The sequence below is a fragment of the Olea europaea genome, chromosome 15 (genome assembly GCF_002742605.1).
Source record: "Olea europaea var. sylvestris chromosome 15, O_europaea_v1, whole genome shotgun sequence".
Classification (NCBI taxonomy): Eukaryota; Viridiplantae; Streptophyta; class Magnoliopsida; order Lamiales; family Oleaceae; genus Olea; species Olea europaea.
The window spans coordinates 404,150-427,700 of NC_036251.1; the positions used below are offsets into that span (position 1 = coordinate 404,150).

The 23,551-nt window shown below is 35.6% G+C and overlaps 1 pseudogene; it reads right to left on the minus strand.

Annotated features, from left to right (window-relative positions):
• Positions 1-545: 545 nt before the first annotated feature.
• Positions 546-23,551, minus strand: part of LOC111410908 — a 28,624-nt pseudogene continuing 5,618 nt past the window's right edge.

A 23,551-nucleotide genomic window follows, 5' to 3' on the forward strand; every position in this document is an offset into this window, starting at 1 on the left:
TAAATTAATTAAAAAAATTAGGAAGATTCGATTCTTGATTTAAAATCGAAAACCAAACCAAACCTGTCGGTTCTCAATTTAGATACCCATTCGGGTATATAACTTAAGAAAAATCGCTCAATTAGGTTCAGGTTGGGTTCGGAAGTTTTGTCCAACCCTATAAACATGCCTATCAATGAAAAAGGGTGAGAATGTAAGTTACTGTATGATAACGAGAAAAAAATACCCGCCTTTTGTTATACCAGACGTATTAACTCACAATTCAATAAATATTGTTTATGAATATCAACAAGTACGTAAGTTTTGCTCAAGTTGTTCAATCATTTGATAATTGGAGTCCTCAAAAAATAATGAGCCAAGCTTTTCGTTACTCGTGAAAAATCAGATATTATTAATGTCGAACCAGCAAAAAAATAAAAAAAATGTATGCATATTCCGACTTTATCTCATAGATGACTCAAAATATGCAACCCTAGTATCACCTCTATTTCTATGTCCATCAAATACATTACTAGAAAACCTGAGTCAAAAAACAAAAGGATAGTTTAAGATTTAGTTGCAGCCAAACTCTCTGCACTCGGTTTACCATTTGTGACCCATTTTGGCACGTCCCTCTCGATGGGAGTCACGAGGAGAACCCTTCCTGTAACAGCCAAACCATAACCTTTGAGGCAACTGTACTTCGCGGGATTGTTTGTCATCAGTTTCATGGTATTAACCCCGAGATCTCTTAGTATCTGCATCTGCACAACAATTTTACAAGTATTAATTAGATATTCTACTCGTAAATTGATATACATACACGGTGAAGTAACTGTAAAAATTACTGTAGATCAGAGCACTGTCAACGCAACACGAAGGACCCAAACCAACTATTCCAAAGTTCTTAGTCCAAATTTGTTATCAAAAGACAAGCCCAAGTTAATAAAATAAAATTCCTACAATCCCTCTTTTGTATGTGTGCCAGTGTGCATGAGCGCTAGTGATGAGTGTAATTCACTCATTAAACTAAAGCTTCTAAATCACATTTTTTGATTTGTTCTTGGGCATTTTTGAACGTTTTGATGTGTGTATTCGTATTGTTTTGCAGTTTGGACAACTCTCGAGAAAATATCACTATTGGGAGCTTGTGATGAGCAAATATGATGATCAATGAAATGGAGCATGAATAAGCAAGTATTGAATAATATTGGAATGGAAAATAGGCTTGGAAAACAAAGTGTAGAGAAGCAAAGCAATAACATTGGTGCCACGGCGTCGAAAAAGGGGCGCCATGAGAGACGAGTTCCAGCAGAAACGCTGGTGCTATGGCGCCCACTAAAGAGCAAAAGGAAGCAGAGCCACTGGCACCATGGTGCCAATTAACATGATAATTGCGGTGCCATGGCGCCATGCTTGGGCGCTGTGGCGCCAAATCCCGAAACGTTAAAGCTCGAATTTTTAATTATCTTTTCGGCCAAAAAAATCATACCCTAACGCTTGAGGACTCTTAGAAAATATAAATACCAAGATGAAGAACAAGAAAAGGGGGGTTTAGACGGCTGAAGAGGCAAGAGAAAGAAAAGCACCAATTGAGAGAAGATTGACTCGATTTTGGAGAAGAAGAAGGCAGAAAACTGAGAAATCAAGCAACAATATTGAGAAATAGAGCATCAACTTGAGTTTTTTTCTATCTTTCTCTTATTCACGCACTCCTATTTGAGGCATGATTTAATTTCCTTATAGTATTTCCATTTAATTTTCCAGAATTCATTTGTATTATTCTTGCTTAATGCTTTTAGTTGCCTGATCACCAATTGAATGATTGTTGCTCCAAATTTGATGCTCGAGAGAGGAAAATTTAGGCGTGATATAAGAACAACACAATTTAGATTTGTAAGTTTCGAGAGAAAGTGCAAATCTTTGAGGGTAAAACAAGAACCAAGTGTGTGATAATCTTTATATATTTAATTCGGAATAGAGATATTATGGTTAAAATATAGGGATAGGTTCTATTTGACGCTCGAGAGGGGGAAATAGAATTAATTTAGGATTCTTGCCTATGAATTCGGGAAATAGTTGATGAAAATATCTATAGGGATTGAGAATTATGTCGAGAATACGGTGAAATCACTCCCTAGACATTATGTAATTTTGATTTAATATTTAGAAATTGCCTCACTTTTATTCATTATTTAATTCATTGATATTAGTTTAGTATTCAAACATCAATTTAACACCCGATTGTCTAGATAAAGTAAATGCGGACAATATTATAGTACTCAGTGGAAGTCGAATATCAATCCCTGTGGGTTCGACACTTTTCAATTCTTTAATATACTACAAAACTTGACACCGTGGACTTGCGGTATAAAATCACGTTACATAAATCGCGTGACAAGTTTTTGATACCGTTGCCGAGGAATTGTAGAAATTAATTTTTGCTAATATTATTACCAAGTAATTTCTATTTTAATTTAGATTTATTTTTCTTTTATTTTTTTTTGTTTTTTTGTTTTTTTGTTAATTTTGGCTATCCACCTGATCATTTTTGGTATTCTTTCCAGGAAGTACCCAATAATATATGCATGTTTCCAACATTGGCAAGATAGCATAGCAATTGAAATAAGTAATCTCAACATGGATACAAACGACGTGGTTGTAGAAAATGTCTTCTGTCAGATTTGCTGGGAGATGCATTATACCAAGTACTGTTGGCGTACACCTATGAACCCCCATACAATAAAGTTTGTAAGGTTTATACATTATTTAAGATGTCGACAAGAAGCGATTGACAACTCTGATGAAAACTATATGCCTTTGGAAGATTATGCACCTGCTCGACTGGGATAAGGACATCATACTTACGGGAAAAGGTCCTCCTATGTTGAATGAGAGGCTGATTGCAAAGTACTACAATAAACTGGCCAATTTGGAAGAGAGCAAAATATCGATTGGAGATTGGAGTTATTGGAGTGAATTGAAAAGGTGGAAATACAATCCACTCGAAGGGGTTAAAAAGAAGGATTCCTCGTTGCTTGTGGATCTTGAATGTGGATCAATCGATCAATCCGAAGAAATTTCAACAATCGTAGAAGAGACTGAAATGAATGACAACTTGATCACAAAAGAACCAAACGAAGATGTAGAAATCAATGAAGATAAAAGCAACATAAATTCGTTCGAATTCATTGATGGTAGAGAAATTGATTTTATGATTAAGTTCGATGAAGAAGTTGAAGTCTACATTGTTAAGTTTGAATCGGATGGCCTAAAAAGATCCTATTATAGTGAAAAGGACAACGATGAGATCTGGAGAAACAACGAAGAGTGGAGCAAAGTCAAAAGAAAAAAATGGATAGGGCATCAAAAGCCTTCTTTAAAGTTCCATGATGCAATTGCCAAAGTCAAACTAATGACTATAAAGAAGCGCTTCTTGGGAGGCAACCCAAGCGTTTTATTTTATTTTTATTTTTATTTCATTTTCTGTTTTTGATTAATAGGATGGTTTCAATTATTTTATAATTTCTATTTAGGAATTCATCAGCCATATCCCGTCTTCCCTTAGGTTTATAAGTAGTCAAATTGTTTATTTGATGTTCGAGCTAAGTAACACTGGTTCCATGTATTTAATATCTAAATTTGATTTTTCAGGAACATGATGTTGCGGAATAATCATACCAACTTTGACAAGGAGAACATGAAAAATCTCAAGTTTGGGGGTAAAAGCTAGAAGAAGCGTCCATCAAATTCAACGTCGGAGCATAGACCGCCATTGGCAATTCAGACAATTCAGGGAAGTCCTCCTCATTTTCTTTTAATTTAACATTGGGGACAATATTTAGTTTAAGTTTGGGGGGGGGGCGGGTAGTATATTATAAATTATCTAGAATTGCCTAATTTTTTTATTATTGTGTGAATTGTGTGCATTTAAAAAAAATTATTTTATTTTATTTGTGTGTTTGTTTTTAATTTCTTAATTGTGTGCATTGTTAAAAAAAATGATTTTTTAAAATGATTTTTACATGCTTGTGTGAGTTAGAAAGCATTGCCGGCGATGATATATATTATTGAGAACATGCGTTGATTTATGAATTGTGGACGAGTTATGTGATCGAGTTAAATTTTTGCTTACTCGTATGAAACGAAAAATATTTATGCACATGAGTTAACTGGCGTTGGGCATGAGTAGGTTGATTCAGGTTTATAGGTTGAAAAAGAGAACTTAGATGCTAAATCCAAACAACCTTTAAACATCATTATATCCTTAAACCAAATATAGGCTGTTTGGTAAGTTAAGCTGTTGTAGGGAAACTTGGAGATATATGTGGATTTCGTGTGTGCTAAATTTGCGTGGATTGTCCGAGACTATTAGGATGAAAATTGGGTGAAAACCTTAAGTTAGAAGTCAATTTTCGAGAATAAATGTTTAATAAGGGACATTGTACTAATCATTGCATTAAAAAAAAAAAAGATCCCAATGATGACAACTTTAATGATCTCATTGTGAATTATTTCTTCGTAGCCTTTATGACTCGAGTGATTAAGCTTGTAGGGGTTTAAAACCTGGTGTCCTAAAGTCATCTGATTTGAGAGTCATCGGCCTAAAGCTCCCTACAAGGGTCATTTAGAAAGCTTAAAGGAGGGACGTCCGCACAAAGGATGATTAAGGAATAAAATTTAAATCTGAAAAAAATAAAAATAAATTTAAAAATCACATGCCTTGATTAAGCCCCGAAAACTTGTTTTAGAGGATTAGACCTTTGATAAAAGGTTAGTAACTTGGTTGATTTTGGGAGGTTGAAGCAGTCAAAAAAGGAGAATCCTCATCTGTTGATATGTTGAACTGCAATAGTGAAATCTAACCAAACTTGAGCGGTGTAAGAAATTAATATTGAAAAATCAACTTTAGAATACACCTTGGGAAGAGAAAAGAAAACAAGTTTGGAGATGTGTGAATCCCACGAGCGAGGCAAGGAAATAATTGACTTTTAAGGTCGGGAATTGGGTCAATTTATTATTGTACAACGTTGTGCTTAACTCTCCACACACACACTCGGTTGCATTGAATAGGTAAGAATTTGACTTGTGCATTATAGCTTTGAAGTGATTTTTGAACCGACACTATGTTTTCAATCCTGAGCTATAAAGGCAAGGTGTCTAGCACAATGTGTTTTTAAGTGATCTTGTGTGCTTTAATTGAGTTTGTGTGTTTGTTTGTTACTCTCTTTAGTTTGTGTTTGCTCGAGGACAAGCAAAATATTAAGTTTGAGGGTATTTGATGAGTGCTCTACACTCTTGATATTATGCCACCTAATTTGTTATTTTGCTACTCTTGAGTGTGTTTTAGAACGTTTTAATGTGTGTTTTGATGTTATGATGTAGATTGATGAAATTGGAGAGAATGGGCAAAATTGTAAAAGATCCAAAGTTTGGGGACTAAAATGTAAATAATCCAAACTTGTATTGAACCTTGCCATCAACAGCCGAGAGTGTTAAGAGTCAATTGGATGAAGAAAGATGTCAAAGGGATCAAATTTAGGCAAAATGTGAACACAAATCAATTTCCAATCGAAAAGTTATGCTCCAAAATTTCAGTATCATATTAAGACCTATTTCTGACATAGTAAATGATCGAATTGGAAAATTATGTTTAAAGAAAAGTTATAGCCCTTTGAGTTATATTTTCAACGCATCTTGAATCACCTCAATCGGATATCGGATTAAAAAATTATGGCAAAAATACTGAAAGAGGCGAAAACTGCATTTTCCACCCGAAGTGGGCGCCATGGCGCCCACATTTGGCGCCGCAGCGCCCAAGATGCTGAAAATTAATAGTGAACGCAGCGCCATGGCGCCCATCTTGGGCGCCAAGGCGCCGCCTGTGTAGAAAAATAGGATTTTATATTTTTGGAATCTTTTCTTGGCCCAACTCAACCCTAATTCGTCCAATAACTTCAAGATACTATAAATACCATTTGAAAAACCCTATTTTCAAGAAGGATGGAAGGGGGCAAGATTGAAAAATTCAACTACACAATTTGAAGGAAGCAAAAATTGAAGACATCAAAAGGAAGGAGGAACAACATCAAGAAAGAAGATTGAAAAATCTACCCAAAAAACTAGTTTTTTCTATCCTTTTCCTTATGTTGTTTATTATAATTTGTATGATTTTCATTTATTATACCATGAATTAAACAATTTATCTAGGGGTTTGATGTAGCCGAATCAAGATTATGGTTTGATGATTTTATAATTATTTCTTTAATTTTTCCACATATATTTAGTTGTGTCATGATTTTAATGCTTTCAATTACTTGATCAATAATTGAATGAATCGATGCTAGTCAATTCCGGCACTCGAGGGAGGGGAATTTAGGCGTGATCATAAGATTGACACAACTTAGGTTTTATGGGTTTCGAGAGAAAGTTTAAAATTTGTGAAGCTTACTCCATAAAAGAATCGGGACTTTTTATAAATTCTTGATTTTCAATTCGGAATAGAGATATTGGAATTGGAATTTAGGATTATTTTCTAGTCGGCACTCGAGAGCGGGGAGAGGAATATATTAGGATTCTTGCTTTTAAATATGGGAAAATTAAATGGAATTATTGGAAATCGTTAAATCATAATTTAAAGTTAGGTGAAATCGATCTCTGGCCTTCTCATTTGATAATTTGTATTCCCCAATTTTGTCGCATCCAATTCACATTAGATTAGTTTAATTTATTCACTCATAAAGCATTAAATCCATTTAATCATACATTTGTCTAAATAAAGTAGAAATTGCACAATTATAGTACTTAGTGAAATTTAAATTACAATCCCTGTGGGTTCGACACTCTTTACTATATTACAAAACTTGACACCGTACACTTGCGGTATAAAATCTAGAATTGTTTTTTATTATTGTGTGAATTGTGCGCATTTAAAAAAAATTATTTTATTTTATTTGTGTGTTTGTTTTTAATTTCTTAATTGTGTGCATTGTTAAAAAAAAACGATTTTTTAATTATTATTTTGCATGCTTGTGTGAGTTAGAAAGCATTGCCGACGATGATATATATTATTGAGAACATGCGTTGATTTATGAATTGTTGACGAGTTATGTGATCGAGTTAAATTTTTGCTTATTCCTGTGAAATGGAAAATATTTATGCACGTGAGTTAACTGGCGTTGGACATGAGTAGGTTGATTCACGTTTATAGGTTGAAAAAGAGAACTTAGATGCTAAATCCAAACAACCTTTAAACATAATTATATCCTTAAACCAATTATAGGCTGTTTGATAGGTTAAGCTGTTGTAGGAAAACTTGGAGATATATGTGGATTCTGTGTGTGCGCTAAATTTTGTGTGGATTATCTGAGACTTTATCTAGACAATTGGGTGTTAAATTGATGTTTGAATACTAAACTAATGTCAATGAAATAAATACTGCAATAAAAGTGAGGCAATTTCTAAAGATTAAATCAAAATTACGTAATGTCTAGGGAGTGATTTCACCGAATTCTCGACATAATTCTCAATTCCTATAGATATTTCCATCAACTATTTCCCGAATTCATAGACAAGAATCCTAAATTAACTCTATTTCCCCCTCTCGAGCGTCAAATAGAACCTATCTCTATATTTTAACCCCAATATCTTTATTCCGAATTAAATATATAAAGATTATCATGCACTTGGTTCTTGTTTTACCCTCAAAGATTTGCATTTTCTCTCGAAACCTACAAATCTAAGTTGTATTGTTCTTAGACCACGCCTAAATTTCCCTCTCTTGAGCATCAAATTTGGAGCAATAATTCATTCAATTGGTGATCAGACAACTGAAAGCATTAAGCAAGAATAATACAAATCAAATCTGGAAAATTAAAGGAAATTAAATCATTCCTCAAATAGGTTACATCAAACCCTAGATTTACAAATTTAGTTCATGATGGAGAATAAAATTGCAATGAAATACAAACTAGAGTGCATGAATAAGAGAGAGATAGAAAAAAACTCAAGTTGCTGCTCTATTTCTCAATCTTGTTGCTTGATTTCTCAGTTTTCTGCCTTCTTCTTCTCCAAAATCAGGTCAATCTTCTCTCAATTGGTGCTTTTCTTTCTCTTGCCTCTTTAGCCGTCTAAACCCCATTCTCTTGTTCTTCATCTTGGTATTTATATTTTCTAAGAGTCCTCAAGGGTTAGGGTATGATTTTTTTGGCCGAAAAGATAATTAAAAATCTGGGTTTTAACGTTTTGGGATCAAATGCCTGCTGCCCCACTGAGATAAGGCCATAAGCCCCTTTGTGCAAGACTTTTCATTGTTTAAAGGTTTGTTTTTAATGGGGGTGTGAATGAGTGTAAGCTTCGTTGCCCGAACACGAAAGGTTCGGGCTAATGGACCTCTTTCAATAGATTTATTTTCGCAGTCGAGTGATTTGACCATTCTCTACTGAGACTAGTCCTTTGACTGCATTTGCATAGCTGGTAGCACCATCTGGAGAACTAGATCCTCTAATTGCAGCTGGCGCCGCGATTATCATGTTAACTGGTGCCATGGTGCCAGAGTTTCTGCTTCCTTCTGGTCTGCATTGGGCGCCTGGCGCAATGGTACCCAGGTCTAGCGCCATGGCACCAGTGGTTCTACTTCCTTTTGCTCTTCAGTCGGCGCCATGGCGCCAGCATTTCTGCTGGAACTCGTCTCTTTTGGGCGCCATGGTGCCCCTTTTTCGGTGTCGTAGCACTAATGCCACTGCTTTGCTTCTCTACACTTTGTTTTTCAAGCCTATTTTCCACTCCAATCTTATTCAATACTTGCTTATTCATGCTCCATTTCATTGATCATCATTTTTGCTCATCAAAAGCTCCCAATAGTGGTATTTTCTCGAAAGTTGTCCAAACTGCGAAACAACATGAACACATACATCAAAACGTTCAAAAATGCCCAAGAACAAATCAAAAAATGTGATTTAGAAGTTTTAGTTTAATGAGTGAATTACACTCATCAAATAACCCCAAACTTAGTTCTTTGCTTGTCCTCGAGCAAAAACAAAACTAAAGATAATCATTAACGAATACAAAAGCACAACTAAAGCAGGCAAAGTCACTCAAAAGAAACTTTATGTTAGACACCTTGCATTTATAGCTCAAGATTAAAAACACAGCGTCAAATTCATGAAGTACTTCAAAACTATAATGCACGCGTCAAATCCTCACTCATTCAATGCAAATGAGTGTGTGTGTGGAGAGTTAAGCACAACGCTGTACGATAATAAATTAACCCATCCATGCTTACTAACTCCACTGCTCCATAAGGGAATACCTTATGAATTACAAATGGTCTCGACCACCGGGATTTGAGCTTGCCAGGAAAGAGTTTCAAGCGAGAATTGAATAGAAGAACTCGCTCTCCTGCTTTGAAATCCCTCCTTAAGATTCTCTTGTCATGCCACATTTTTGTCCGTTTCTTGTATATCTTTGCATTTTTGTATGCATCATTTCGGAATTCCTCCAACTCATCAAATTGCAACAAATGTTGTGGACCAGCCAATTTCATATCTAAATTCAATTTCTTCACAGCCCAATAAGCTCGATGCTCCAATTCACCGGCATATGACAAGCTTTTCCGAATACCAGACGGTAGAGTGACATTCCAATTGGTGTTTTAAAGGCTGTTCGATATACCCAAAGAGCGTTATCCAGTTTGAGAGACCAGTCCTTTCGATTGGTATTCACTGTCTTTTCCAAAATTTGTTTAATCTCTCTATTAGACACCTCTGCTTGCCCATTCGACTGTGGATAATAACCAAGTGCCAACTTGTGCTTGACATTATACTTAGCTAGAAGAGAATTGAACAGCTTGTTACAGAAATGTGTACCTTTATTACTTATTATTGCCCTAGGCGTGCCAAAACGAGTAAATATATTTTTCTGTAGAAACCTCAAAACCACCTTTACATCATTTGTTGGTATAGCAATGGCTTCAACCTATTTAGATACATAGTCAACTGCAAGAAGAATGTATACCTGACCAAAAGAAGGTGGAAACGGACCCATGAAGTCTATATCCCACACATCAAATAATTCCATCTCAAGCATATTAGTTAATGGTAGCTCATGATGCCTTAAAATGTTTCCAGTGCGTTGACAACGGTCACATATCTTCACAAAAGCATAACAGTCTTTGACCAGATTTGGCCAATAGAAACCAGATTGCAATACCTTTGCAGCAGTACGCATAGGGCCGAAATGACCTCCATAAAGTGAACAATGGCAATGCTGCATGATTGATTGTGTTTCTTCACCAGGGTCACATCGCCTAATTATTCTATCAGCACATTTTTTGAACAATATTGGATCATCCCACAGATATGACTTAACGTCATGGAGAAATTTCTTCTTTTGATGAAAGGTCAAGTCAGGTGGCAATCTTCCAGACACTAAGTAATTAATAAAATCGGCATACCATTGGATCTTTGTTGATACAGCTAGCAAGATCTCGTCAGGGAAAGTTTCTTGAATTTGACTGTCATCCACCACCTTTTCATTCTCTAACCGTGAGAAATGGTCTGCAATGACATTTTCACTGCCTTTCTTACCCCGAATCTCTACATCAAATTCCTGTAGTAGCAATATCCATTGAATTAGGCGTGGCTTGGCATCCTTCTTTTCAAAGAGATAACGGATTGCAGCATGGTCCGTGTAAATTATCACTTTGGTGCCAATGAGGTAGGATTTGAATTTATCACATGTAAACACTATTGCTAGCATTTCCTTCTCTGTTGTGGTATAATTTAGTTGAGCTCCATTAAGAGTTTTGCTGGCATAGTGGATTGCCCGAAAAATCTTATCACTCCTTTATCCCAAAACCGCCCCTACTGCGTAGTCACTGGCATCACACATAACCTCAAATGGATGATCCCTAATTTGGTGCTACCATCACTGGAGCAGTGACTAATTTTGCCTTTATGGTTTCAAAAGCCCATAAGCAATCTTCATCAAATACGAATGTTGTGTCTTTCTCTAAAAGATTACATAGGGGTTTTGCCACTTTTGAGAAGTCTTTGATGAATCTCCTGTAGAATCCAGCGTGTCCTAAGAAACTTCAAATGCCTTTGACATTGGTGGGTGGTGGTAACTTTGCAATTGTATCAATTTTTGCTCTGTCCACTTCTAGTCCTCTTGCTGAAACATGGTGGCCTAGGACAATTCCTTCTTGTACCATGAAGTGGCACTTTTCCCAGTTTAGAACTAAATTCTTTTCCTCACAACGTTGCAGCACTAAGGAGAGATTGTGAAGGCAGTTATCAAAAGAAGTACCAAACATCGAAAAGTCATCCATAAATACCTCCATAATGTCCTCAACCATGTCTGCAAAGATTGCCATCATGCATCTCTGAAAAGTGGCCAGGGCATTGCATAACCCGAATGGCATCCATCTGTAGGTAAAAGTTCCATAGGGATAGGTAAAGGTTGTCTTTTCTTGATCTTCTGGAGCTATAGTGATCTGGTTGTAGCCCGAATATCTATCAAGAAAACAATAGTAGGAATAGCCAGCTAATCTGTCCAACATTTGATCGATGAACGGGAGTGGGAAATGATCCTTTCTGGTTGCCTTGTTTAACTTCCTATAGTCAATGCACACCCTCCAGCCAGTTACTGTTCTAGTTGGAATTAGCTCATTGTTGTCGTTCTTAATTACTGTCATTCCTCCTTTCTTTGGTACCACCTGCACTGGGTTGACCCATTCACTATCTGAAATGGCAAAAATGATTCATGCCTTCAATAGCTTTAGTATCTCCGCTCGAACCACTTCTTTTATTGCTGGGTTTAACATTCTCTGATGTTCAATGGATGGCTTGTAAGAATCTTCCATAAGGATTTTATGCATACATACTGTAGGACTTATTCCCCTTGATGTCAGCTATCGACCAGCCTAAAGCAGCCTTGTGATCCCTCAACACTTTCAATAATTTGTCTTCTTCGTCCCTGGCGAGTGATGAAGAAATGATCACTGGAAATGCAGAATTGTCCCCCAGAAATGCATAGCGGAGGTGATCTGGTAATTGCTTCAGTTCAATCTTGCTGCTTTCGCTACTTTCTTTATCATCTGACTCCTCTGATTTTTGAATAACTTTACACTGTGACAGGTTGTTTTCAACTGGTGTAGACTCTAGAGCCAATATGCAATCAACCAGGTCTTTGTTCCCTGCATATTCTTCAGAAGAGCTAATGTCATCCTTTGTTGAACTAAACATCATACACTGCTCCAAGGGATCTTCAATATATAATTTCTCACTGCGCACAGCAGAATCAATGAAGTCAATCCTGTGGCATGTGTCAGTGTCGTCTGAGTACTTCATTGCTTGATAGATATTGAGCCTCACCTCTTCTTGATTTACTCTCAATGTCAAATGTCCTCCTTGCACATCAATTAATGCTCTTCCAGTTGCTAAAAATGGCCTACCTAAAATTAGTGGGATTTCCTGATCTTCTTCCATATCCAGTACCACAAAATCAGCTGGGAAGATGAATTTATCGACCTTTACTAACACGTCTTCAATAATGCCTTGTCGATAAGTGAGGGACCTATCAGCTAGTTGTAAAGTCACTGTTGGTGGCTTGACTTTCCCGAGGCCTAATTTCTTGAATACTGATAACGGCATTAGGTTGATGCTTGCTCCTAAATCACAGAGGGCCTTTTCAAAGGAAGAGCTTCCAATGGTGCATGGAATAGTAAAGCTGCCCAGATCTTTTCTCTTCTGAGGAAATTTCTTTTGAAGAATAGCGCTGCATTCTTCTGTCAATTTTACTATTTCAATTCCTCCAATTTTCGCTTCGTTGACATCACTTCCTTCATAAACTTTGCGTAATTTGGCATTTGTTCCAAAACATCTGCAAAAGGAATATTAATGTGAATTTCCTTGAAAATCTCTAAAAATTTGCAAATTGATTATCAAATTCTTTTGAAAACGCTGTGAAAATGGAAGTGGTGGTATGAGAATTGGTGGGTTGTCAGGGAAGGATATGGAGTAAGGTCTGTGAGCCTTATTTGTTCCTTTGGCCTGTTTTTCTTACTCTTCTATTACTTTTTCTTTCTCCTTATCAGGTGTGGGATTGCTATCTTCGGTGGGTTCACTTTCTCCAACTTGCTTGCCACTCCTTAATACAACAGCTTTACAATGTTCCTTTGCATTGACCTCTGTATCACTAGGAAATTTTTCTTTTTGCTGAGACTTCATTGATGTAGCCAATTGGCCAATTTGCGCTTCAAGATTCTTCATTGTGGCTCCCATGTTAGACACATGTGTTTCAATATTATCCAACCGTGATTCATCTTTGTTGAAGCGTGATCTTGTCTCAGAAATGAATGTCCCAAGGATGTCTTCCAAGGGTGGTTTCCCGTCAGAATTCTGAGTGTTAAATCCGGGTGGAGGTTGAAGTGTGTTTCTATTGTTGCCATATGACAAGTTCTCGTGATTCCTCAGCCCTGGATGATAGTGATTAGCTTGGTAGCTTCCTCTTTGATTGTAGTTTCTACTGTTGACATATTGGGCTGCTCGTTTGCAACCTCTGTCTCTTGGTATGATGAAGACGTACTCATGATTGAATCTACCTTCGATTGATTTCCTTGAGTGGTAAGCGTGACTATCTGATTTGTGAGTGATGCAACCTGAGCTGCTAGTGCGGTGATGGGATCCACTTCATGGAGTCCTGCTACTTTCTTTACGCCGGATCTTTCACTTGACCATTGGTAACTGTTGGTGGCTATGTCATCCAATAAAGCGTATGCAGCTTCTGCTGTTTTAGCCATTAAAATGCCTCCCGCAGCTGCATCTACCATCGTCCTTGTCCGGCCATTTAGCCCATTATAAATATCTCAATTTGCACCCATTTCTGGAACCCATGTTGAGGACACCTCCTAAGCAAGTCTTTAAATCTTTCCCAGGCTTCATAGAATGGCTCGAAGTCGAGTTGTTTGAATTGGCTAATTTCACCTCGAAGTTGAGCTGATTTAGAAGGTGGAAAGTACTTGGTGAGGAATTTCTGAGCCAAATCATCCCAAGTTGTAATTGAACCATACGGTAGTGACTGGAACCAAGCCTTTGCTTTATCCCTTAAATAGAATGAGAATAAGCGGAGTCTAATTGCATCTTCAGTAACCCAATTCATCTTCACCGTATCACAAATTTCCAAAAAGGATCAAAGATGAGCATTTGGGTCTTCTATTGCAGCACCCCCAAACTGATTTTGCTGCACCATATGTATCAACCCTGGCTTCAATTTGAAATTGTTTACGACAATTGCTGGGCGTGCGATGCCGGAATAGTTGTCATTGACAACCGGTCTTATGTAGTCCCGAATAGCCCTTTGTTGGTTATCCTCATTGGCTGCTCTAGCATCCTGTTCTGCCATTGCTTCCCGTTCGTTTCTTTGTATGCCTCTGAAAATGCGAAATGTGCGTTCTGGTTTAGGATCAACAGGTAGTAGATCTAGATTTCTCGCCTTTCGCATAAACAGCTGAAAATAACTACAAGGGAGCTTTTAAAGATAGAAACAAAAAGAATAAAATAAATATTACGATAGAAATAAAAATCTAAAGTAAAATGAACGTCGATTGGTAATAATATCAATTGAAATCGAATGAATCAATCCCCAGCAACGACGCCAAAAACTTGCCACGCGATTTATGCAACGTGATTTTATACCGCAAGTGTACGGTGTCAAATTTTGTAAAATAGTAATAGAGTAAAGAGTGTCTAATCCACAGGGATTGTAATTTAAATTTCACTAAGTACTATAATTGTGTAATTTCTACTTTATTTAGACAAATGTATGATTAAATGGATTTATTTTATGAGTGAATAAATTAAACTAATCTAACATGAATTGGATGCGACAAAATTGGGGAATACAAATTATCAAATGAGAAGACCTAGGGATTGATTTCACCTAACTTTAAATTATGATTTAACGATTTCCAATAATTCCATTTAATTTTCTCATATTTAAAAGCAAGAATCCTAATATATTCCTCTCCCTGCTCTCGAGTGCTGGCTAGAAAATAATCATAGATTCCAATTCCAATATCTTTATTCCGAATTGAAAATCAAGAATTTATAAAAAGTCCCGATTCTTTTATGGAGTAAGCTTCACAGATTTTACACTTTATCTCGAAACCCATAAAACCTATGTTGTGTCAATCTTATGATCACACCTAAATTCCCCTCTCTCGAGTGCCGAAATTGACTAGCATCTATTCATTCAATTATTGATCAAGTAATTGAAAGCATTAAAATCATGATACAATTAAATATATGTGGAAAAATTAAAGAAATAATTATAAAATCATCAAACCATAATCTTGATTTGGTTACATCAAACCCCTAGATAAATTGTTTAATTTATGGTATAATAAATGAAAATTATACAAATTATAATAAACAACATAAGGAAAAGGATAGAAAAAAGTAGTTTTTTGGGTAGATATTTAATCTTCTTCCTTGATGTTGTTCCTCCTTCCTTTTGATGTCTTCAATTTTTGCTTCCTTCAAATTGTGTAGTTGAATTCTTCAATCTTGTCCCACTTCCATCCTTCTTGAAAATAGGGTTTTTCAAATGGTATTTATAGTATCTTGAAGTTATTGGACGAATTAGAGTTGAGTTGGGCCAAGAAAAGATTCCAAAAATATAAAATTCTGTTTTTTCGCACAGGCGGCACCTTGGCGCCCAAGATGGGCGCCATGGCGCAGCGTTCACTATTAATTTTCAGCATCATGGCGCCCACTTCGGGTGGAAAATGCAGTTTTCGCCTCCTTCAGTATTTTTGCCATAACTTCTTCGTCTGATGTCCGATTGAGATGATTCAAGATGCGTTGGAAAGGTAACTCAAAGGGATATAAGTTTTCTTCAAACATAATTTTTCAACTCGATCATTTACTATGTCAGAAATAGGTCTCAATATGAGACTGAAATTCTGGAGCATAACTTTTTGATTAGAAATTGATTTGTGTTCACATTTTGCCTAAATTTGATCCCTTCGACATCTTTTTTTCATCCAATTGACTCCTAACACTCTCGGCTCTTAATGGCAAGGTTCGATACAAGTTTGAATTATTTACATTTTAGTCCCCAAACTTTGGATCTTTTACAATTTGGCCCATTATCTCCAATTTCATCAATCTACATCACAACATCAAAACACACATTAAAACGTTCTAAAACACTCTCAAGAGTAGCAAAATAACAAATTAGGTGGCATAATATCATGAGTGTAGAGCACTCATCAACTAGTGTTTGTCAGGAGGGGGGTAGCATTCTTATAGCTATCAAAGCGTTAAAATAAGTTGGTACGTGCATGTCAAAATGCAAACATGTTGAATAGAAAAATGAAGTTTATGGTAATTATATGCAATGTAATACATGCTTGACTCGGTAGTATCTATGCACCAATCCCGTATTCTCTTGAATCAACAGGCAAACCCAGCTCCTCACTTGCTTTAACCATGTCACATCTAGCATCTTGCAATTTGTACGCACGAAGCTTGTGACTCAGAGCCGGACTTGATGGGAGGCCCAAGAGGCCTCCATCTTAGGCCCAGAATTTTAGGGGGCCCATTTTTTACTTTTTAACCTTTTTTTTTTTTAACCCACTATACCCATGTGTTTAAAAGAAACGAATAAATACTTTAATGAAAAGAGAAGGAAGGAACATCAAAAAATTTATTTGTTGTTTTATTGTTGATTTAAGTTAACAAATTTAATTCCGTAAACTTCTAATTTTTTATTTTATTTTTTTTAATAAGAGATTGTTTGCTACGACTTAGGGCCCAAGTTCCGAAGTTCGCCTCAGGCCCCGCGAAGCACAGGTACGGCCCTGTTGTGACTCAATCCAATTCCCCGTCCCTCGTGACCACGAAGGTAAACCAAGGCACCTCGACCAGCAGCCTCAATCTATTGCGTCGCAAGCACCAGCTGGTTCCCACAATCATATCCGGCCAATCCAAATATGTCTCCTGTGAGACATTCTAAGTGTACTCCGACAAGGATATCAAGTCTATCTCCAATATCACCCTGTTTACATCATGATTTGATCAATATAAATTTTGCGCAAAGCTGAAAGACGTCAGTTGACTTTTGTATATTTTGATAAAAGCATAAAATGTATGGTGTGGTTTGTATTATGGATTAAACCCCCGTCCCAGTCCCCAAAGCACCAATGACAGAAATGCATAAATAGATTTATTTCATATTAGTTCACCCTTACAGTGAGAGCTACGTCAACTTACCTCTACAGATTTTTAGCCACAATCCTAAAGAAAAGTATTAGGATAAGAGATCTTGCAACTCACCATTTTCTCATACAGAAGATAACCAAACTTGGTAGCTAACTATAACGTAGAAACTCGGGCAGCTAATACAAAGTCCAATAAACGACCTTAACAAGAAGAGTGATCTGTGGCAGAGGGCATAAATGAACATAATTGGAGCTATGATGGCTTCTTGAGTTATCCCTAACTTGGGCCAACTAATACAATCTAACCCTCATTGCGTTATAGCTTCATATCCATAATTGGAGTTATGTTGGATTCTTGAGTTATCCCAAACGAGGCATTTGCTACAAGGGTCTCTTGACAAAGTTTGGAGAGGGGTTGGGGGGTGTGAAGGGGGGAATTCTTGCTATATGTATCCATGAGTCCAAACCAAAAAACTAGAGTTTTCTTGCACATAATTAAATTTAGAAAGTGAATGGGGGGAGGGGGAGGAGAATATTGACTTATCTAGTGGTGCTCTAGCAAATTGAGACCATATTTCGTGTGATTTCCACTGTCCCAAGACAAACAGAAAATAGAGATCAATAACCAGAAGAACAGAATGAGAAACGGTTGATAGCAGCTTTCTCAAATCCAATAGATAAAGTAACTTGAAATATTAGCAAATATTTTTAGCTCACCTTAACCATCGCAATATGCTCGATTCCATCTAAAATGGACCTGTAACAGTATGAAGTAAATGCCCCCCACATAGTTGGTATCTGAGCAGTAGATGCACATTCCACTAACCTTCTCTTTTAAGCTACTAAATAGAAGACAATTCTGCGAAAAAACTGAAGTTATGCATGGAAATAAGAGAAAAGGCACATCAAATGAGGCAAATCCAGCACAATAAATAACAATATAGCCAAGTAAAAAAAAAAAAACTAATTACGCCAAAAAAGAATTTCTCGTCGTCACTTGTGATGATAATCTTATAGAGTAAAATCACATGAACTATTAAAACTAAAACATAACTAAGAGTGCACATAGCCAAGTATGCAAGAAAAAAAAAGAGTGAATCAGATATGCAAATTACAAAAGTCCAGCCAATAGACAAAGAACAACATAAAGACGCATAATAATTGCGAATAAAAATGTTGGTTAACGGAGATTTGGAGAAGTAACCTTTTAACCTACCTGATTAAGTCAGCAATAGATATGATTTTTAAGTTTTCTTACTGCACAAATTGTTGAAGCTTAAGTAATCTTGCCATTGAACCGTCATCATCGACAATTTCACATAGAACCCCAACCTGGTCTAATCCAGCTAGCATGGCATGATCCACCGCAGTTTTTGTATGTCTAGCTCTTTTCAAAACATCACCTTCTCTGTACTACAAAGGAAAAATGTGACCAGAATGGTTGGAATCCTTCGGCTTTGAGTCTTTCGATGCAAAAGCCAATATTGTTGTCGCTCTGTCACGTGCTGAGACTCCCTTAGTTGTACCATGTTTAGCGTCCTAAAACAATGTTATGCTTACATAAATGTCACATGATCCGCATTTATGTTGCATAATAGATTTTGATTCGACAGATTATTAATATATCTCAGCAAAGTTTTAAAATGATTATATTTGTGGTCATTTAAGTATTAGTGTGTGCAAGAGCAATTTTGAGTTGTTGAACTTCAAAAAAAAAAAAAAATCATTACTTCTGCAATTCTTATATGTCGATCACATAGCTGATACATTTATGAGATAGATGATAATTCCAATGCCTAGAGCAATAAAGAATGAAATGAAACAAAACTGCACACAGAGAAACATAGTGATTCATAGTGGGTTCAATCTAACCTTAAGAGAGTTACATTCACTTGCTGCAGCAGATTTAGAGAAAAGTCGAGAAATAATAGGCTTTCAAGGTATCTCTATGTCAAAAAGAAGATCCCATTAACATTCTTCTCCCCACGGTTGTTTTAGTTTAATATTTTTTTCCCTATTTGATATTTAATGGTGATAAACTAATTCAGAACATAACTAGAAAGACAACCAGAAATAAATGTTGGAATTTTCTATCTAAAATTGATCGATCAATTTTACATAATTATTTAAGTGGAATTCTTAATTTGGTGAATGAAAAATTAAACCAAATGTAGATCGCTTAAATACCGGAAATTATTGAAAAAATCGTATGGAATATTGTGGAATATTCTATAAATATATAGAGAAAAAAATGTGGTTTTTCGTATGAAAGATCATGACTCTTGGTATGGGTATGATTAATGTCCAATAATTATGAATTCCAAGAAATGTGTCTCTTGGTATAGTTGCGTCTTTTGAAATACCTTTCCAACTACTATATATATAGACCCCATGTGTTTGAATTTTATTCATTCAAGAAAAGTCATAGATACCATATTATTTCATTCCAATTTACACTTTGGTTTTGCATAAAACATTTGCATCAAAGTCATGGTCATGGTCATGATAGAAAGGGAATTTCGTTCGAGTTCGTCGGTCGAAGTCATTTGAAGTGCTCCTATGGCTCGACGTGGTCGTTGTATCTTAGGAGATGATTGTCGAAAAATCGTTAGCACCGATGCGGGGCAAATTCATCTTAAGGACAAAATATCCAACACTTGCCTCGACCAAAAATCCGTCATTTACATCTTCATCTTCATCCTCATTTTCTGATTTCATTTTATTATGATTTGATTTCAGAAAATGATTAATCTAATTTATATATTTATATTGCAAGGTTCAATCGTTCAAGAATCGAAAGAGAAGTTTCCACATTTATACTCTTCGAAATCGGTAGATTCTTATTTTGCCTTATTAAATCCAATTTCAGTAAGTTGGAATACGTTTCGATTTCATGCAAATAAATGATATGTTTATTGTGAATATAATATGCACAATTCGGTGTAATTTTTCAACAATCTTAAGATGAATTTTGTGTTGTTGTGCATATATATCCATATCACGTATTGGAATTTATGCATGTTCAACTAGCACTGTGCACGGCATCATTTTAAACTGTTGTAATCTGGACCGACTCGTCGGTTATATCTCTGAACAATATGCTGGGACCTTTAACTCAATGAGTGCTTTGTGAATGAGGAATTTTGATTGGTCTTGTGCAAAACTAAATATTCTGTCCATAAGTCTCTGAGTGCACATCCTTTTGTTTTACGTTCGAGAATTTGATAAGTTACGTATTTAAATAAATGAAATTTATTTGGGATGAAAACATTTTATTATAATGCATCTTACGGGTTGTCTCCTCCAATTTTAATTTCACATGTGAACCAATGCCTGTTGAGTTTTGGAAAAATCATTAAGTTGTGAACTTAATCATGTTGTAACTACCGACTACTGTATTATGTCGTCCATTTATTTACAATATGATGGAAAATAAATTATTGCATTGGAAGTCTATGGAAAGATGTAAATAAATTATAAAATGTATGGCTGTCGTTTGTTCCTAATTACACTCCATGTGCCAATCGTATATTTGCGTAAGTCTTTGCATGGTTGGAATAATTGCATGCAAAATAATTTAGATTTGAAATTGGGTTTAGAAAATGTTGAATATATGTTGTTCAAAAGGCAATAAACCTGTGTGTGGAATGAAGAAGAAAACTGAAAATCCATAACAAATGTTTCTGCTTTAAATCCATTCTAATGAATTTGCTATTGGAAATTACCAAAGTCATATTTATTAATACTGATGATGTCAATTCATAATAAAGAATTCAGTTTTCTTTTTCAATTAATTGGTGGAAGTTTCAAAACTGAAACGAGAACATTTAAGTTGGCCATGATGACTGTTCAAATCCGACTTCAGTTTCCTTCATCTTTCCATGTGTAGTTTATCCTTATGCATGTAATGATTATTGCTTAATATATATAATTTGCAAAGGAATTCCACTAATGAGAGATTCAAATAATTAGTGATTTATGAGTAAGAGAATTAAAATCTGTCTTACATGTGGGTATGTATCACGATACCACTTTTGCATTAGGATGTTGCCTAATTTTTCTAGTGCTACTGTGAAACATTCAAATCCAGATTTGTGATATGGATAATAGTTTCTTGATGTTCCGTAAGTATGGAAAATTATGTTCGTTCATTTCATGGCTGCCAAATACGGTAGGCTTCCATATACAGTAGGCTACTAAATACAATAAGTATGTAAGCTGTCAAATACGGTAAGCTATCATATACGGTAGGCTGCCAAATACGGTAAGTTGGTAAGCTTCTATATACGATAAGTTGTATATACAGTATGCGTCAATTCGATAAGTGACATATACGGTATGAAGTTGTAAATCCGGTATATGTCCATGAATTTTGGTTTGAAAATTATACAAACATTGGTTAATGATGATAGTCTCAATTAATTCTATGAAATTAAATTAGATGACTTATGCAAAATTATAGTTGCATAAGAGTGCGACAAAATGTGATTTTGTCCTAATTATTTTAAAGTGGAAATTGTTTGCCCAATTATTGGAATATGAAAATATCTCATAGAACACAAATGGTGTCTATAATTGGCAGTGATGTCGGATATCCTTGAAAATAATGATTGTAAATTAATATTCATTTGTAAATGATAAACTATCTTATGGAGAAAAAAATTGTGAAGAATACTATGAAGTATTCTAGAATTAATTCCATGAGGTATGTCATTTTGTAAGGTTGTAAATTTGAGAAGACAACTTGTCAACATATGATTAATTAATTCATTGAAATGTGAATACGGTGACTAAGGTAAAATGTACCTTATTATTTGACATAAATAATATTATTTTGTGAATGTCACAATGTGATAAAATCATATATGTTCGGCGAAGTTGCAAGTCTTGTGAATCAAGGTGCTTAGTCTTCTTTATTATTGAAATTGACATCAATCGAGGAACCAATTAAGTTGGTTATTGAAATTGACTTCAATCGTAGAACCAATTAAGTAGGTTTATGCTTGGAAAAACATTGTTGGTCTAGTGACGGCCTTAATGATGACCTTGATTAATTTGGAAGAGCAAATACAATTTCGAATGAAAAATGATTTTTCATAAATATGAAGCAACGATCACTATTTTGAAAGTACTTAGACTTTCACTCGAATCGAATATTATCTAAGTGATTGAACTATGAAAAAGTTGATGAACTCTAAGTTAAAGAATAACCCAAAAATGTGGGGGTTATCATAAATACTTGAGAACTTATGTGAAAATTTCAAGACGTGTGGGTGCAACACTACTACTTGCGTATATATTCCTAATTCAGGAATTGTGGGGGTAACCTAGTTTAACTTTAAACTAGGTCTCAAGGAAATGGAAGAGACTCCATATGAGTTATGAAAATGTCATCCTCTTTCCTACCAGTACTTAAAAGTGTGTGGGTGTTTGACAAAGGTTGATGTTCCTAAGTCTAAACAAATAAAGATTGGTCCCAAAACCATTGATTGCATATTTATTGGATACGTCAATAATAGTAGTGCATATCATTTACTTGTACACAAATCAAATGTACACGAGGGTACCATAGTTGAGTCAAGGAATACGATATTACTTGCGAATGTGTTTCCTTGCAAGACAAGGAAAATGTAAGTTTGAATAAAAGAACATATGAAACTAGAAATGGGTTTTCAAATGAGGAAGAACCAAGGCGTAGTAAGAGGACTAGAACGTCCACTTCGTTTGGTCCAGATTTTCTAACAGATATGGTAGAAAATGATCCAAAGACTTCTGAAAAAGCAATGTCTATTCTGGAAGTACCGCATTAGAAGGAAGCTATCAATAGTGTGATAGATTCCATAATGCAAATTCATACATGGAAATTGGTAGATGTACCTCCTGAAAATAAGCCTTAGGGTGTAAATGGTTTAAAACCTGATGGATCCATTGACAACTATAAGATTAGATTAGTTGCTAAAGGATATGGGCAGGAAGAATGATTTTACTTCTTTAACTACTCACCCGTGACTAGAATCACTTCGATAAGGTTATTAATTGCAGTTGTGGCAATACATAACCTTGAGATTCACAATGGATGTGAAAATTGGATTTCTAGACGGTGAGTTAGAAGAAGAGATATACATGGAGCAACCTGAAAGTGTCTCCAAGTGAAAGCCACAAAGTTTGTAAACTTGTTGAGCCCTTATTTGGATTGAAACAAGCTCCTAAGTAATGACACCAAAAGATTACAAAACAGTGTTGTCAAATGAGTTCAAAATAAATGAATGTGACAAGTTTGTATTCGTGGAAAATACACATAATGCCGATGTGATTATGTATCTATATGTAGACGATATGTTGATGATG